This window comes from Halichoerus grypus, chromosome 13 (genome assembly GCF_964656455.1).
Source record: "Halichoerus grypus chromosome 13, mHalGry1.hap1.1, whole genome shotgun sequence".
NCBI classification, from domain to species: domain Eukaryota; kingdom Metazoa; phylum Chordata; class Mammalia; order Carnivora; family Phocidae; genus Halichoerus; species Halichoerus grypus.
In genome coordinates, this window is record NC_135724.1 from 41,409,648 (window position 1) to 41,429,686 (window position 20,039).

Sequence of the window (20,039 nt, forward strand, 5' to 3'; positions counted from 1 at the left end):
AAGATGATTTCATCTGCTTTCTAACTCAATGATTCTTTTAAAATTACTATAAATGTCACTCAATAAAGTATTTAGAAGTGTAAACCTAAAGCAAGTTTGACTGCAATTTTTCTTTTGATTTAAAAAATAAGTATAAATAGTAAAATGTTTGTCAGAAAGCAAGGGATGTAATATAGGCATGGATCTACCTAATTCTTAGACATTACTCAACAGCATTTTGTTATGCTGAACAATAATGAGCTGAAATAATTAAAGATGTGATGAAGCAGCATAATGAAAGAGCTAGATAAATTGTAGGAACTCTGTCAGATTCTTATTATGTAGCTATATATACAGCAATGGATTTTCAGCTGAAAATACACTAGTTTCCGAAATATATGCAAAAAATCACTCCGAAAATATTCTGCAATAGGTTAATTCATATCTTCCTCGATTTAAAAAGGCAAATAAAACTGAACATCTAGTTTCTGTTTCTTCATGTAAGGAGCTAGGAAATCATCACTCCATCCTTGACAATAAATAAAAAGATGAACAGACTGGAAAATCAATAACTCTTTTTGGATCCATAAGAGAAGTGAGGAAATAGGACAAGTCACTACCCCAAGGTTGGGGAGATAAACAGGTGAATACAGGAAGTCGTGGCTTATTGGAACACAGACTTAAGTGCCAGCGCAGGAAAACTTGCACTGTGATTGCAAGAAGCTCGGTGTGGAAAACTCTAAGAGTTAAAAATTCCAGGAGAACCCATAGAAGGGATCCCCCACAATTTTGTCATATTTATCTCCTACATCTAGATCATGTTCTCACAGTAAATATCAGAAAAATATCCCTTTGTGCAACCTGCTAGAAGATAAAAGGTACCATTTTGAAACACACCAGAGTAACTTACTATTTTTATTTTTATTTTTTTTAAGATCTGCTTTCAGGAGAAACCAGTTAACCAAAGCCTAACCTGCTGGGATATTATCAGAGCCTAACTGATCTGGCGTAAGGAAAATACCCAACATCAGTCAACCTTCCATGTGGGAGAAGAAAAATACCAATTCCAATCTACACTAGTTTTCCATGAGGGAGGATAGAAATATCCAACTGCAGCTCATTCTGGCCATCTGCTTTTACAATAAGCATGGAGAAAAAAATCCCAAGAAACGCTTGTGAAGTTCACAGTCTACAAGCATAAGCTCAATAAAAAACTAAGACCTAACTGCAGGAGTTATAGAATGCTTCTCCTTTCCTGCCACGTTGCTATTTACATCATTTTCTTTATCCAGTACAACATGTCTGGTTATCAAGGAAAAAAAAAAATTACAAGGCACACCAAAAGGCAAACAAACAATTTGAAGACCAGAGCAAACATCAGAATCAGATGTGGTAGTGATGTTGGAATTTTCAAACTGGGAGTTTAAAACAACTGTAATTAATATGCAAAGGGCTCTACTGGATAAAGAAGATATCATATTAAGAAGAGATTAGCCATGTAAGCAGAGAGATGGAAATCTTAAGAACCAAAAACACATGCTAGAGATAAAAAATAATGTAATATGAATAGACGATTTTCCAAAGAAGACATACAGATGGCCAACAGACACATGAAAAAATGCTCAACATCACTCATCATCAGGGAAATGCAAATCAAAACTACAATGAGATACTGCCTCACACCTGTCAGAATGGCTAAAATTAACAACACAGGAAACAACAGGTGCTGGTTGGTGAGGATGCAGAGAAAGGGGAAACCTCTTACACTATTGGTGGGAATGCAAACTGGTGCAGTCACTCTGGAAAACAGTACGCAGTTTCTTCATAAAGTTAAAAATAGAACTACCCTAAGATCAGCAATTGTACTACTAGGTGTTACTAGGTATATTACTCAGCCATAAAAAAGAATGAAATGTTGCCATTTGCAACAATGTGGATGGAGCTAGAAAGAGGCAAACCAAGAAACAGACTCATAACTATAGAGAACAAACTTATGGTTATTGGAGGGGAGGTGAGCAGGGGGGATGGGATAATTGGTGATGGGTATAAGGATGGCACCTGTGATGAGCAGTGGGTGTTGTATGTAAGTGATGAGTTACTAAATTCTACACCTGAAACTAATATTATGCTGTATGTTAACTACCTAAATAGAATTTAAATAAAAACTTGGAAAGAAAAAAAAGAGAGAGAGGGCACAGAAAAGCAAATAAAAATAATGTAACAAATGAAAAATGTCTTTGATGAGCTCACTAGCAGACTAGACACAGCTGAGGAAAGAGTCTCTGAGCTTTATCCTCAAACCCCGTAGAGGTGAAACATACCTACACAAAAACCTGCACACAAAGGTGGATAGCATCTTTATTCATAATTGCCAAAACTTGGAAGCAACCAAAATATCTTTCAGTAAATTCAGAGATAAATAAATTTTGGTACACCCAGACAATGGAGTATTATTTGGTGTAAAAACTGAGCTATCAAACCATGAAAAGACATGGAGAGAACTTAAATGCTATTGCTAAATGAAAGAAGCCAATCTGAAAAGACTACATTCTATGATTCCAACTATATGCCAATCTGGGAAAGGCAAAAATATGGAGGCAGTAAAAATATCAGTAGTTGCCAGGAGTTGAGGGCTGGCGGTAGAGAGGGGAAGAAATGAATAGGTGGAGCACAGTGAATTTTTAGGGCAGTGAAAATACTCTGTATAATACAATGACGGATAACATATATACACATTTGTTCAAACCCAATAAATGGACACCACCAAGAATGAACAATGGACTTTGGTGATCATGATGCATCAATGTAGATTCATCTATCATAGTAAATTCATTACTTTGGTGGGAGAGGTTGATAATGAGAGAGGCTATGCATGAGTGGGGGCAGAGGGTATAAGGGAAATCTTTGTACCTTCGACTCAATTTGCCATGAACCCAAACTAATTCTAAAAAAAAGTCTTAAAGGGGCGCCTGGGTGGCTCAATAGGTTAAGCGTCTGCCTTCGGCTCAGGTCATGATCCCAGGGTTCTGGGATTGAGCCCCACATCGGGCTCCCTGCTCAGCGGGAAGCCTGCTTCTCCCTCTCCCACTCCCCCTGCTTGTGTTCCCTCTCTCGCTGTGTCTCTCTCTGTCAAATAAATAAATAAAATCTTTAAAAAAAAAAAAGTCTTAAAAAGGCAAATAATGTCCATAAGATCTTTTACATTACTTGGTATTAAGAAAATTTAAAATTGTTGATATTCTAGAAAGCATTATTTTTGAAAATGTATTTATGGAGATCACTGTACAGAGAATAACTAGGTTTTTTGCAGATTTTATTGGGTATATATTCGTGGGTTACTAATTTGTCAAAGACATTATTACAGAACTGAAAATTAGGCAAGGCTACTAATTAATAAATTATAGAACCTTCATTGTAACTGTTATTGTGTATATGCTTTCTCTTTAAGCTTGAGTTCTGATCCCACTTCTCTCTTACTATTCAATTCTTATCATTCCAGGCACATCCAAATGCCAATCTGTCAGAAGAAATCATCTCTTTTTTGAGGTCTACATTTATTATCATTTCTCTGAATTCCTGAAAGCTACTTATAGGGCAGCATTACTGTCAATGAGCTGTTTTTCATAAAGTAAGTGAGTTTATCTGGTCCTAGTAACTTAAGAGTAATTCAAGGAAAACTAGATATATCCCAATTAAAAATAAATAAATAAATTAAATAAATAAATAAATAACAAAACAGTCAAAGTATTAAATGAAGCCGATGTCTATAAAAGGTTGGGTTGAACTTCTAGGGCTCCAAGGTCCTGAGAAAGTAAAGGACTCCAAGTAAAACTCAGAAATATGAGAAAGGGAGGGCGCCTGGGTGGCTCAGTTGGTTAAAGCGACTGCCTTTGGCTCAGGTCATGATCCTGGAGTCCCGGGATCGAGTCCCGCATCGGGCTCCCTGCTCAGCGGGGAGTCTGCTTCTCCCTCTGACCCTCCTCCCTCTCACGCTCTGTCTCTCATTCTCTCTCTCTCAAATAAATAAATAAAATCTTTAAAAAAAAAAAAAAAAAAAAAAAAAAAAGAAATATGAGAAAGGGATATTCTGAGAAAGAACAAGGCTTTCTCTTATTTTGATATAAGGACGGATGCACTTTGCCTAAGAATTAATTAATCAAATTTATGAACAAACAAAAAAAAAAACAGCAACAAGAATGACAATTACCCCTTCCTCAAATCTAAGAAGAATTTGGATAAAAATCATATTTGATATGTGTGCTGGCAGGTACAATCTTGTTTTGGTTATGTTTGAGCTAACAGTAGTTGGGTTTTCTTTTGCCCCTTGCTTCATCCTATGGCTAAGAAACAGAGATCTGGAAATTGTGCCGACTGCTTTGCAAGTTTGTTATTACAGCGACTTAAAAGTCAATTCAGTTTTACTATCCTCTATGTTTTCCAACAAACTTTTCTTGAATGTCACAGCAATAGCATACATAATTATAATAAGACAATATTATTGTATCCTGTTACACACAAACTTATTTTGGATACAAATATCCTTAACGGCATACAAAGCCTATTTTAAAAGAAAGGCTGTCTAAAGTTGTTTTTCCTTTTAAAAAGGGAACAGCATAACATTCTTAAGTGATAACGTCTCTTTTAAAATATGACTCAGATGATAAAAGACTGATACATATACTTAGCTTTTGAGAAACATCACTTAGCAACATTGTGAATAAACACTGTGAGGCCAGCAATATGGGTAAACTTACTGATAAATCTGTAAAATTCTATTTTAATGTTTAGATAAAACTTTCACTTATACTTTCTCCCACTAATTTTGTAAGCCCAATATTTCTGTCAACCTTTGGTTCTAGTATCTTGCATTCTATGAGTTATATTTCATGCCTCTTAGAGAGCTCAACCATTAGGGAAAAGAAAACCTTAATGACTATTGTTTGAAAGGTAGCTCTTAATAGTATGTGCAGTATTAGCAATTCAGAAGAGGCTCTGAATTAAAAAAAAAAAAATACACTAAAGGAAAGTAAGTTGAAGGAAATGGGATATGTTGAGCAATAAATGTACCTGGGAGAGAAGAACTGTCAACCTAAAATGAAAAATAATAATAATTAAAGCAAAATAAGGATCAGTAGCATTTGCAGTGTTTCTATGGCTTGTTCTTGAGGCTGTACTTTGAGAACATAACTACAAGGGATTGATTACTCCTTTGCTTATAGGTATATAAACTACTAAGTTTCATTACTATGATTATTTATTATGATCTTCTTTGGGAAAGGCCACTAAATATTGACAAATATCCAGTTCCTTGGAGGATAGTATGTATTTTGGTGTATTTCACATAGAATCTCCTGGCTCTTAAAAATGCCCACTATATATTTTTCTTCAGTACTGATAATGTTTCTATGCCAACTAACCACATAAAGAGTCTGGTCTTTTTTTAGATCAAAAAAAAATATAAAAAAGTACTTTCTTACGTAATTGCCATGTATCACGATTAAAATTATAGTCACAGATCTAAAACCAAGTGAGGACTATTAGAATATTGGAATACATATGAATATACAGAAATATACAAAAAAGATTATTCTATGGTATCCAATAGATGCATGGGACACACTAACCAAATAAACTAAGAAAAATGTATAAAAACCTGATGGATGATTAATTCTTCTGAATCCATTTGTAAGAGTAAAATACAGAATATGTATTAATTGTTTTGTACTTCTGAATTAAGAGTTAGGTAAAGAAAAAAACCTGTAATTATTAGCAGCCAAACAGTTTGGCTGCTAATCAACATAGCATGATGATTTGTCTGAATTCTTCTGATTAATTCTCTCAGAGCAGGGCCAGTACATCTTTAAGCCTTCTGTTCTTAAGAGTCACAGCAGACTAAGAATGGGTACATCCATTTCCCCAACAGTGTCAAGTGGGCCTTATGACCTCTACTCCCTCCTTCCCTTCTACGATGCTATTAGCAGGTTCTGTGCAACAGCCAAAGGCCTGTTAAAAGGCAGAAATGTGATTTTGATCTTTTTAGTTTCTCACTAAATTACAGAATCAGTTCTCTGGTTGTCAGCTGCTGACAATTTTATAACAGTTTATCTTTCAGTACCTCTCCGAAAAACACCAATTTATGGTTTAAGGTGCTCATTTATATCAAGACAGAATCCTTAGCGGTTAGATGGGTCATTCTTACAAATATTTGGTTTGCAAGTGATCTTCATGCTTGGAATTTTTTTCTTCACAATAAGAGAAAAATTAAATACGCTTTAATACATTTTTAAAATTTTTAATAGAGTCAGATAGTTTTAAAGAATTCAACTTCTAACCTTAGGGAAGGAGTATATCTCTTAAAAAGTAACTTACCTAAGATCTTAAAAAAAATGAAAGCTGTGAAGTTGAGCATCTATACTTAAAATATTATAGTTAACATAAATTCTCTCAATGTGACTCTGGCCTGAGGTGCTATATTTGAGAAATAATAAACTTTGCTACATTTTCTTTCTTACATGATAAATTCTGTCATTCTATTTTCCTTCTTGTTAAAAATATATAGTCTATTTCCAATAGGTGTTTGTATATATCATATATATCATATATATACACACAGACTTCATTTCTTGATATTTAAACTTTATATATTTTATACTTCTATCACCTGTAGTCTGTTCCCATCTTTTTTTTTTAAATACATATCACAAATCTTAATTTGTGTATCAATGATATGATATTCTTCATTAAAATTTGGTTTTCGTTTAACTAAGTAGGCCCAAGTTGAATGTCCTATTCATATAGAAGTATGCAATTATCTTTAAGTTCAATGAGCATTTACAATTATACTCAGACACTGTTCAAGGTCTTGTCTTTAAAGAGATACTATTTGGTCTCTGAGGGGCATCCAGTATAGGGGATGAGACAACATTATTTAAATTTTTGTGGGAAATGTTATGCTGTGTATACATCTTAGGTGCTTCAGGATAACTGGAAGGAATAATTATTCTAGCCATTATTGTTCAGGAAAGATTTTTGTGGTGAAAGTAAGTTGATAGTTAATATAAAAGACTGATGGGAATTAACCAGATGAGGACAGAGAGATTTTTTTCAATCAAAGGATCATTGTGAATAAATCATGGGTCTATAAAATAGCATGGTATGTGCTGGGAACTATAGTTAAAGCGCAGGACATAGAGGGGCAAATGTTGAATTAGAAGTACTCTGAGGTCACTTCATTGAGGGCCTTTATACCAGACAATGAGATTAAACATTTCCTTTTAGTGGTTGCAGAGCAACTGAGAATTTTTAAACAAGGGAATAATACAGTCATATTTTATTTAAGAAAGATCAATCTGATTGCAACCTGGAAGATCATTTTAAGAGTGACAAGACTGAATAAAGGCAGACTATTTAAGAATAGATTAGAGAGATTAAGATGATAGATAAATAGGGGCTGAACTAAGTGGTGATATAAATAAGGATAGAATATTGGAGTGGACTCAAGCCATATTCAGAAGGAAAATTCTACAAGACTGGGTAAAAAATCAAATAAAAGTGAATAAAAAATAGAAATTTGGACTGATTATTAGGTTTCTGATGTTCGTAACTGGATACGTGGTAGATGCCCAGAATTACGGCAGGGAGGATAGGAATAATGATTTTATGGAAAGGAAGTTAAATTCAGATGTGGACAATAAGAATTTTAAATGACCATGGGACATTGGGCATTTAAATGCATGTTTTCAGCTTTAGTTTTAGGCTGGAGCAAATGTATTCAACTGAATGAACGTCAAGAATTAAGAGATATCCTCACGCTAAGAAAAAAATAAATTATATTAAGTCATTGTTAAATTCTCTCACATAATTATTTCCCAAAGGAAGTATTTCTTCATTTACCTACGTATGTTTTCTCTGTATTTTTTTTTTCTGGAAAGTTGACAATGGTAAGTCAATGATTATCTATATTAAATTTGATTAATGATGCTTTTTTTTTTTAAAGTCAGGAGTTTTTGTTTATTTTTTTTAAGTACACTCTACCCCCACTGTGGGGCTCGAACTCACAACCTCAAGATCAAGAGTTGCATGTTTTATCAACTGAGCCAAATAGGCACCCCTAACGATGCTTCTCTTTAAGACTTCCCTATCTTTTCCCTTCTTTAATGTTAATAAATTTTTATTGTTGATTAAAACTAAATGATCAGACAATCTCTGAGTTATTACTGGTATCTCTCTGCTCTATCATGTTTTGAAAAATCTTGTTCTAGTAAATCAATTATAGTAAATTAACAAGATTTGCCATAAACCAATTGGGTTATTATATTCTTAAAAAAAGATATGACAAAGTTACACTAAGTATTTATATTGAATATAAATTCTCAAGGAGTCATATAGTGATCATTCTGTCATGGGTATCTGTCCATAATAATTCTTCTTTTAATTTTATTTATTTATTTGACAGAGAGAGACACAGCGAGAGAGGGAACACAAGCAGGGGGAGTGGGAGAGGGAGAAGCAGGCACCCCACTGAGCAGGGAGCCCGACGCAAGGCTCGATCCCAGGACCCTGGGATCATGACCTGAGCCGAAGGCAGACGCCTAACAACTGAGCCACCCAGGAGCCCCTCTCCATAATAATTCTTAATATTGAGTCTCTAATAAAGGTTAATCATCATTAACAAATGTTTTTTTTTTAACAGTGTATTCCATTTCAATTATAGCCACTGATGGGTGAGTTTAGAGAATTCAAAGATGAGTAAGCTATTATTGAAGAGACAATATAAATAAAGTATGTCTAAAGAACACAGATTCTGAAACTAGACTACTGGATTCAAATCCCCAAATCTGCTATTCATTGGTTTTGTGACTTCATATAAGTTATTTAACTCTTTGCCCTAGGTTTCTCTGTTGCCTCACTTTGGCACATAATATGTGCTATGTAAAGATTTCATAAATGCCTAGAGTAGCTTATAATTTGGTATAGAAAATAAAACAACTACAAAATTATTTACAATTACATTTGACAAGCTACGAAAAAGCTTTACAAATCAAGAAAGAGTAGTAAATACATAGAAAAATGGGAATTCAAAATTGTGTCATGCTTTCTGCCTAAGCATAATAGACATGTGATGTAGAATGCATACCAAGTCAAAAGACTTGTTTTTTTTAATAGTTGTACCTAAACACTGTCAGATATTGGACAAATCAATCACTATGTTCTTATTTGTAAAATGGGAATAATATCAGCTCTAACTAATAATTTACTTTTTTTGCATTTTTACATCAAATGTTATATATTTAAACATTATAAAATATATTTTATTCATGATAAAATTTATATATTTTCTCATGTACTTACCTAGTAAAATGGGTTACTATATAGCTGAATATACCTCTGAACAAAAAGGGATACATAGGGTTATAAATTACTTTCCCAAGATTACACTCTCTTAAATAGCATATTTGAAAGTCAATCCTTTCTGAATCCACATTCAGTGGCTTTCTATGCATTGAGTGTCTGACCCAAATGAGATCTTCATAATAAACTGTTTATAACTATAAAATACTGTGACAGAAGAGGTGTAATTTTAGGTATACCTTTAAGGATGGATAGGATTTTAACAGAGCAGTTAAATAAATTATTCTGATATAGAAGGGGAAATACACAGCAAGGTGTCTCATAAAATATTCCAGGAAAAACAAATTTAGTTTGGCTGAAGGTACCATGATATTATAAATTTGACTTACATTAGGAGGGTATAATACAGTATTTTACCTGGAAAATTCATTCATGTCCCATCATTACCCTCGAAGTTCTGAAGACAAATATATGAACAGAACAATTAATCTAAAAGATTAGGGCAGTAATTTGCTTTTTGTTCTTAAGAAATTACATAAAAGACCCAGTACAGAACTTAAGTAGGCTAAGATGGACTATGTTGAGCCACCCCTAAACCTTCATCCTAATCCCCAAATTAAATCATGCCATCCAACCAAATACAGAATTTCACAGGAAAGAGTCGTCACAGCAGAGTTTGGTTCCCTGCCAGTCTGAGTATGCTTAGCATGTCCTGAGGTAGCTCTCAAGTGAACTGTCTACAATACTGTTTTACCTAGGCCTATCAAAAGGGGAAAAAAAAATTGTGACTGCAACTTTTACATCATTTGAAACTTTTACATGTGAGAAAATGTGACCAACTCAGTGTCCAAGAAGGATACAAAAATGAGTTATTATCTTGGAGTGATTCAAATAGAAAAAATATTTAAAGATGTGCAATGGATAATAACTGTAAAGGGAAGAGTACAGAAGGAATATGGTGAATAACTAAACTGGAAGGAAGGATAAGGAATACACGGCATATATGGAGATAAAGAGTTTTAACTCATCTTTGAGGGGATTAGTGACAATTGATTTGGGGGACGTCCCTAAATCTATTAATCTAGATGTAACTCAGTTTCTCCTTTACCTTTCAACAAGACACACACACTGCTACCAAAAACCTGAAGAAGTGTACCTACAGAGAACAATACTGGACAAAGGCCTGCTTTTGCTTATTGTGATCATTTAGCCTTAAAAACCAAATCAACCGTCTTGTAATTCGGGTTCTACAAAGTAGAAGTCTTAATTTGCCCTTGGATGCCGACTAAAGGTCTAGTACAGCAAAGATTTAAAAAGCAACATTTTTAGTTCCTTTTTTTTTTAAATTTTATTTTGTTATGTTATGTTAATCACCATACATTACATCATTAGTTTTTGATGTTCTATGATTCATTGTTTGCGTATAACACCCAGTGTTCCATTCAATACGTGCCCTCTTTAATACCCACCACCAGGCTAACCCATCCCCACCCCCCTCCACTCTAGTTCCTTTTTAATAAGCCCACACCCACTTTCCATTCTGATAGTGATAAAGGATCAGTTCAAGAAAAACAAACAGCCTTGGAGAAAGTTGACCTTTGTGAGGCCTAGAGAAGTTAAGTAGGAGACTAATCTGACCCCTTTCCAGCTCCTAGCCTATACTCAGACAGAAAAGGGCTATCTCTATGGTCTCAGAACTTTAAACCCCTTTACTTATCATTGTGAACACAAAAGAGCAAATAATATTCCATGGCCTGTTGCTGAGCTATTCTTAGAGGAAAAGTAAAGGTTATATGCTCTTTGGGTTGCCTTGACAGCCTAATATTAGGAGAGGTAATTCTGATTCTATCTAGAAATGTAAACACAAGTATTATGTGTATGTAAACACAAGTATTTAATATTTAATTCTCTGTCTTTAAAATAGTCATGGCAACACTGGAAGAACATGAATATTGGGTACCATTCTATATCAAGTCTGAAGAAAAGTAAAGAGGAATCAACAATATTCAGTTGCTGAGAGACTAAGTTTATATGACACATTTGGAAGAAAGTGCAGTAAAGAGTGCCAAATTGTTCTGTTAACAGGGCCTTCTCACTTACCATCCCCTTTGCTTAGAATGTTTTCTCTTTTGCCTTTTTGCAAGACTGATTCCTTTGATCCATAAGGACACAGCTGAAATCTTAGTAGAAGTTCCTGAAAGAATCCTTTTTAGTATCTCCAGCCCCTCAATAACATTTCAAATTTAGTAAGACCCTAAATAATCTAAGGACTTAAATCTAAAGCCAAACTGAGCGACCTAATTATAACAAAGCACTTTGAATTTGGGCACCAAAACTGTGGATAAAATTGAATAAAGCAGGTCTCATTAGGAATATATTTGGAGAGGATTTCTAACTTACTTGAGCCTAGCCAGTCTAGTCCCTGAATGTCTGGCCATGCTTAATGGCCATTAAGATGACTCTAACCAAGTAATCTGAAAGGCCCAATGGCCATCTGTCTAAAACAGCCTTAGATTAACAGAGTATTTACTGGGTAGTGCCAAAATTGTTATAAACTCAAGACATTCAGGGAAGTAATTTTTCTTCTGAATGGACAAGTAACAAGCCAGTTTTCTTGAGGATGCCAAGGCTATTAAAATAATTTCAATTCCCTTCTCCACTATACCTTGACTAGGGTAATTAGGGACACTAAAAATTTAACTTCTCTTTTCACTAAGCTTTCTACCCTTTCTTCCTTGTATGATTTTGAGAATAACCAAGGTAACATTAAAATTAACTTATATCTTATTCATAACTCTTTTACATGAAGTCTATTTATAAAGACTTGGTCATTTGGAGAGGAATGAGGGGCAACACTGTTACTAACCTTATTTCTAGAAATAGAAATTTAATCTGTAATGAAAGAAGCTATCTTGATGACTCCCATTATAGCTATTATTTAACACCTTATTCTTGTAATTCTTTTCACAATTTCATTAAATATGCTTGTTCGTTTGATTACACGTGTTTAATTCTTCTTTCTATAACCAGACAGTGGGCTTCTATTCATGTTTCTTTTGTTCTCTTTTATATATTCATTTCCTAAAATACTACCTGGAATATATAGAAGGAGCTAAATAAATACGTACGGAATGAAAGAATTAAGGAATAAATAATCAATGCCCCCAGAAGAATATACTGATTTGTTTCAGAAACACAAAGGATGTTGGCAAAAACTAGCTTTAATATCATTAGATGAGAAGAAATCTCAGTTGTATTGGGTCTTCCCATGATACTCATTTCTAGCTGTACTTGCTAAGGATAGCATAATACAGAAAGTGAGACTACTGTAATTTTAATGACGATATTCATTCCTCTTAATAAATAGGGTACCGTCCTGGGGTGCTGGGGTAACACAGCTGATTAAGTGTCTGACTCTTGGTTTCGTTTCAGGTCATGGTCTCAGGGTCATGAGATTGAGCCCTGGGAGGGGCTCTGCCTCAGCACAGAGTAGGCTTGGGTTTCTCTTTCCCTCAGCCCACATCCCTCTCACGCTCATTCTCTCCCTCTCTCTCTCTAAAATAAATAAATAAATCTTAAAAAAAAATACATAGAGTACTGTTCCAACATGTAACAATATACATGAAAAAGAGCATTATAGGCAAAATATTTAAGGCTTTAATTTTTACCCAGGCTGCATCTAGCTTAAACTGTGAAAAAAGTATATCAATGGCAACCTGCAGACTTTCCCTTCTCATTTTTTTTTTTTTGAGCCAGAAAAATCTGAATAGTAATAACTGTCTTTGAAAAGCATCCATGTCAACAATCAATACTGAATAAACACAGCCCTCTCTTAGTAAGTATGAACAAACAGAATGATCACTGGAAAGGTATAAGACTTAGAAGCTCTAAATAAATAAGTGATCTGATAATACTAAGCAAATATTCCTATGTGGTTAAACATAATAAAGTTATGGAATAAATATAAAATATATTTTAATAAGACTTGCAAAGAAAATGCAAATACAAACCAGAATATGCACTATAGTGAACATATATATATATATATGTCTAAAAGTTCCCCCGCCTTATTTTTCTGGGAAATTCTTTCTTTCACCCTTCCATTATGAGAAGAGAGAAAAATCTGTTATTATCTTATAAATACTGACATATCCCCAACTCCCACTCCAGCACTCTATCCTTGCCTCATTGATAGGTCCTGCTAGTGCTGACGACACTTTGTTCAAACAGGTTAAGGCATCACTCTGGAGAACCCAGCCCATAGGTGCACACTTGGTAAGAAGACAGCACTATGTAGGAATTGTAAAAAATAACAGCTATCTTTTCCAATGGGCAAACAGACAGTGTTACTGTACATAAATTAGCAAGCAAGGTGAATGGATTTCATTCCTCTTAGGCCTTCTTTCATCTAGTGCTCTTGCCTTCTGGCCACAGTTGACTGAACCTATACTGAAACCTGACTTGAGGCAGACCACCAAGAGTCTGGCTTTAGTGTATTGGTCTTAGAAACAGAGATGGTATTTCATTTTAAGACAAAAAATCAAGACGTGAAAAATCAGAATAAAACACAGCTCTGAAAGATGCGTATTCAAAAAATAAATTTGTGTAATATGAGGTTATTTTTTATAGAAATTATTTTCATTATTAGGAAAATTATGTAGAGAAAAGTTACTTAGTAATAAAAAAATATCATCATCATCTCTCACACCTGTCTCATTGTCATCATCTTTATTAGCATCATATGAATCTACATACCCAACTTAATTCAGCAAAATAACTGAAGGTAGTGAAGTGGGGGATATGTGATAGTATACCAAATTTCCATATTTAAAACAGGAAGGGTGAAAATACAGATTTATTTTCATTAAAGATAATGACCAATTAAGGCAAAAAAAAAAATGTCATGCTTGAGTTGCAAGAGAAACGCCTCCCTTACAAATGAAGGGGAATAACCAAATATTAGCAATCTAACTCAAAGAATACAACACATTCAAACATCTTTTTCAGGAAACTAAAGGCCTGCAGTTTAATACCTAATTGATTATAATCATAAATCAATTAAAAATCATTATCAGTAATTGTACAAAATATAATTGTTAATTTCAAACACTTCTTAATTAAAAAAAAACACACTAAGAATAAAGGCTTCAGCAAATGGAAAAAAAAGACAAATATTTTATCTGTCAATATTTTTTTGTGTTCCATTCAAAGAAAATACCCAAACTTTCATGCCCAAAATACTGCACCATGGTTTTTGGGAATGGTGCGGGGAGAATGCAGGTAATTGGTTTAGAGTCAGACTAATGAACTGGATACCTGTGGTTGAAATTCACACTTAAGATTGAGAAGATGAGGGGGTTTGCAAGTAGGGGTTGCACAGGACCAAATTAAGGGCCCATAATCAAGTGGCACATTTTAAAATGCTGGGGAAAGAAAAACAAAATAAATCCAAAGAAAGTGGACAGAATACAATAAGGATAAAAGCTCGAGTTAATTAAAAAGACATAGAAACAACCAAGCAAAAAGTTGCTTTAAATAACCCAATAGAATTCTTAAAGTTTTCACAGATTGATGAAGAAACAAGTTTTAGCAAAAATGAGGGAAATCAGGAATGAAACAGGTGAGATAACCGAACGTAAAGCAAACATTAACTAAATAATAATAAATGACTAGTATCCAACATAACTTGGATAAAATTGAAAATGTCCTTAGAAATAAAAAACAGACTAAAAAATAAATGGATCAAAATTGTAGCATGGAAATTTCCAGCTCTCATCCTCCCTCCAGGAACATCAATTTAAACAACTGCGCATAGAAATACCTTCATAGGAGCCAAGGATTCCAGGTGAGGGGTTGCAGTACCTGGGCGAAGAACAGAAATAACAAAGTGCACACTGAGGAGGGCAGGAAAGAAAGATTCACATCCCCTCATCCCTCCTCCCAAACCTGGCAGCCCCACGCACTCAAGGGAGGACAGTGAAGTGATGACTGCGCACGGACCCCAAAGCCGGTCGCTCCATTAACAGGCCAACTCCCAAGGCCTTGGGTGGCTCCTGGTGGGCTCCCACAAACCCGGCTCCTGCTCACCTCGGTGCCTCCAGCTGCTTCCGCAATCCTGGTGGCGTCCTGGGCAGCAGGCTTCCGGCTCTCTGCGCGCCTTACGGCAACACGCCATTAACGCTCTCCCCCGCGCCTTACGGCAGACGTCCTGGACACCAGGCTCTCCTTGGGCTCCCGGGAATCTAGGCGTGGGCTCTTCTTGGTGTCTGCTGGACCCCGGCGGGTCCCGAGGCAACCAGCTCCCGTCCGGCTTTTACCAACCCAGGTCTCCCAGCTCCAGCTACCCCAGGCGGCTCCTACGGCTTCAGGTGACTTCCTCAGCTCGGGCTCCCAGAGCGTGCCTTGAAGGCAGGCCCCAGCCCACACAGGCATGGGCTGAAGCAGCCCCATATGGGCCCCAGGCGTTTTCCTCGGCACCGGGCTCTCTACGAGCTCCTGAGAACCCAACCCCTTGGCTTTGGTGGCTTCCTCAGTTCCAGGCTCCCAGAGAGCCCGTGAATGCAGGCCCCCAGCTGACCAGGTCACTGGCCGGCTCCCGCACCCCCAGATGGCGCTTTCATGCCCAGGCGGCTGCCTCAGCACCAGGCTCTCATTGAGTTCCCGGAAGCCCAGTTGCTGGGTCCACTTAAGTGCCTGTGGCTCCCTCAGCTCCTGTGGACCGATGCTCCCAATGGCCCCCTGTGGACCCAGAGTCCAGGCTCACCCTATCTGTTCTTAGTGCCTGGTTGACGTCTGTGGGCGCAGAATCTAGGTCCCGGGTCCATCACAACAGACTCAAGTGCCAGGCCCACCCCAGTGAACCTAGGCTCCAGACCTGCTTCTGCATGCCCAGGCATCAGGTTGGACCACCTGCGGACCCAGGCACCAGATCCACCTGCCTCAGGACTCCAACAGCAAGTCCACCTGTGGACACCACCAGACTCTTTAGAGGGGCTGACCAGTGAAGGGCTTTGCCTGCAAAAGCCAGTCTATAAAAACTGGAAGAGGTACCTACATCCTCCAATGTGCAGACACCAACACAATGCCATAAGGATCATGATTATCATGGAAACATGACACCACCAAAGGAAACCAATAAAACTCCAACAATTGATCCCAAAGAGACGGACATCTATGTATTGTCTGAGGAACTCAGAATAATCTCCTTAAGGAAATGCAATAAACTATTATCCTTTAATTTACTATATTTGCTGCTGGTGGACAGGGATTTTGATAGCTTCTACCATACTAGTTCTGCCAAACTTGCCTGATACTGTCAGCAGAACTCCCATTTGACCCACCGGAGAAGTGAGTCTGCCTGATCTGGGCTATCTTCTGTTGTTGGTTTGGAGATTGGGAAATGCCAAGCCTTGGGCTGTCGCCTTCTGCTGTGGTGTTGTTCCAGTCCTCAGGTATCTCCATAACAAAATGAATTCACCTTCATACTACTTTTCACTGTTCTCCTTTGGTTTTCTCTTGTGTTCTTTCTAGGCCTTACAGTTGTATTTGAGTCTTAATTATTTTGTCCTGACCAGAAATCCTCAACCACTTCTTTGAGACCTTCCTACTAAAGATTAATATATAAAATTCTGCCTCCTTTTGTATATATGTTTGCATACACAGCTAGCTAGAGGAAAAGTAAATAAGATGTAAATAACGACAACAAACAAAAAACATGGATTACTGAGACTTAGATGACAAAAAAAAAGTAATAGTTTTATCTACAAGAACATTAGGAAACATTCATTTCCTAATACATACTGAGATTTGTTTCTAACTCCAGTTTTTAATATTGGTGAAATTCAGAACACACTTTTGTTTGTTTTGGGAATGCTTTTGTCAATGATGTGTTGTTTTCATGTGTTCTATGGCTAATATTACTACAGGAAGAAAATTTTCTCTGATTAAAGTGTATTTTAGACAAAATTTTTTAAATGAAGAAGTTAATGTCACCAGGACTATTACTTGGATTCATAGATATTTGTTCAATAACCAATGGTGTAGTTTAAGGACTATAAACTGCTTATCATTAAACTACAAAGATATATCAAGGCTTTTAGTTATCTAACTAAGCATGATTACTAAGAGCTCAGTATCACATTTTATTCTCTTTCAGCACCATAGGTACAATATTTCATGGTTTTCAAACTCTCTTAGCCTGATATTCAATTGTGTAAGAAGTCCCTGTTTACGATGAGAAGCACTTATGCTATGCTTTGAGTCCTTTCATAAAGCTTCTTTCTGTAAAGATTCTGTTCTTTTGAGCCAAACTTTAAAATTCTTGGAATTTTCCTGGTAGGGGATATATGTCAAATCCATCTCTATTTTTATCACAATAGCCAAACTGAACAATAACTGTGTTTCTTATTTGTTGATCCTCCTTACTGTATGTGCTGGAAATCTCTTACGTACTTTGTAGCTAAGTTGGAGGGGATTCTAAAATATGAAACACTTACATAAAAATAGTCAGGGATGTAAGTTGAGTAGAGTCCTTATGAGGGAGACATAAGCTTGCCCATCAGCTCTTTCTAGGTGTATGATAGTACTAACCACTTATAGTAAGTGTAGTAACTGAGAGATCAAATCCTAACAGTGCAACTGGATAATCTCTAAGAAATTCAGACTCACACAGAGCACTAACAACATTGTCGAAACAATTGAATCCAATTACAGATGTCTGTGCTGTCATCCATCGTATCTATTCTGGGGTTTCTGAAATTATTAATAACTACACTAGCTATCTTAGAAGAGAGGAAAGTATAATAGGGGAAAACAGAATAGTGCAGTACATTTTCAAATTAATACTTACACATGGATAATGTGATGGTGGACTTCTACAGCAATCCAACGAATAGCTGATCTTACATGCCTTAAAGGCTTGTTCCTCTGAGAGAGATAGCAGTCCAATCACTTGATCTATTTTTGCTCCAACTGCCTTTTCCCAAGAATGTGACTTAGCAAAGCAGCAGGGTCACTGAAAGGTGATACACATTTTATTCAATGACTTTGAATGGAGATGCTGCTTTGTACAGCTTCTATAAGGTCCAAGCTGTAATTAAAAGTTCTCAAACTTCCTCAACTGTCTTTAGGAAGAGGGGTTCTTTGTGGGCTGCAATTATAGAATCCATAGTATGCATCATACATTTTGTACAGTTGACTACTGGTTGAGGCAGTAGCATGGCAAAATCAAATTAATTAGCACACATAAACATTTGTAGTAGTGCCTGGCATATAGTATGCAATAATAAAAAAAAACTTATTTTTAATGATACCAGCCATTTCCTTTTTATCTCAGCCAGGCAAAAATCAACCAGAGAGAATTATTACAACAAAAAGAAAAACAGTAGCAATAACAGCAACTGAGTAAAATACGGACAAAATATACCCCCAATAAATTTTAGAGTCAAGAATTAAAACCAGTCTATCTGATCCTAAGGCTCATACATATAAACATTTTGCTATTTTGTATGCAGGACATGCTAAATTTATCAACTGCTACTCCCAGAAGTTTGAAGAATTTTGCTTCCAGTTGATCAGTAGCTGTTACATGTTAGTCATAGACTAAGAGAAGAAAATATAGGAATGCAGGAGACTATGTCATGCATCAAGCTGAGAGAGCTAACACTAGCAGCAATTTTTTAAAATATTTCCTCTGCTGGCTTCTTAGAATACAGAGCTACCCAAATCAGTGGGGTTAAAAAACACAAATCTCTGCTACTGAACAGGGGGAGAAAAAAGGAAACTTTACTATGAGAACAATAGTGGCAAGACTGTCTCTGCTTACTATCATACTTGATACAAATAATTTTTCACTTATTTTTCCCTAATCCTTATACCGATACAAATTTAATTTGTACACAAATACATCTAAAACAAGTTTTCAAATTATCTTTTTCTAAAATCCTGAAATATTTAGAATTATGATAAATGCTAATGTAATAAAAAATCATAGTACCAATTATGCAATGTTTTTTGTTTTGATTAGAGCATATCATTTAAATATACAAGAGCAAATTCAATGATAGGTTCATGAAGATCCAAAATAAACTTATTTAGGCCATATACACATGCACACTATGGTTTTTCTAAAGCTTTTTTACTATACTTGGTATTGATACCAGTGAAAAATTTCAATCATTTATAAGGACATTTGTATGTATTTATAAGGAGAACCAAAAGATGCTTATTGTTTCAAACACCATCAGTACAGCCATCTGAGTTTATTCTGGAACCCTTTCTAAAATCTTGATAAAACTCAGAAATCACTAATATTCACAGCACTATCAGAAATCATTTTGCAGAGAGTCAATTTCACTTATTTGAGTGAGTCAGTTCAGTTCAGTAAGTCAGTTCACTTATTTGCGGAACATAAGGAATAGCATGGAGGACATTAGGAGAAGGAAGGGAAAAATGAAGGGGGAGAAATCAGAGAGGGAGACGAACCATGAGAGACTGTGGACTCTGGGAAACAAACTGAGGGTTTTAGAGGGGAGGGGGGGATGAATTAGCCCAGTGATGGGTATTAACAAGGGCACGTATTGCATGGAGCACTGGGTGTTATACACAAACAACAAATCATGGAACACTACATCAAAAACTAATGATGTACTGTATGGTGACTAACATAACATCATAACATAATAATAAAAAAAAAGAAATCATTTTGGCAT

At 35.9% G+C, this 20,039-nt stretch overlaps 1 long non-coding RNA gene across 1 annotated transcript in view; it reads right to left on the reverse strand.

The window, feature by feature from the left end:
• LOC144379784 (uncharacterized) overlaps window positions 1–15,197 on the reverse strand; it is a 164,508-nt gene extending 149,311 nt beyond the window's left edge. Inside the window, exon 1 of the long non-coding RNA XR_013443163.1 lies at window positions 15,152–15,197. This is a non-coding gene — a long non-coding RNA (uncharacterized LOC144379784). The remainder of the gene's footprint in view (window positions 1–15,151) is intronic.
• Between the last annotated feature and the right edge of the window lie 4,842 nt (window positions 15,198–20,039).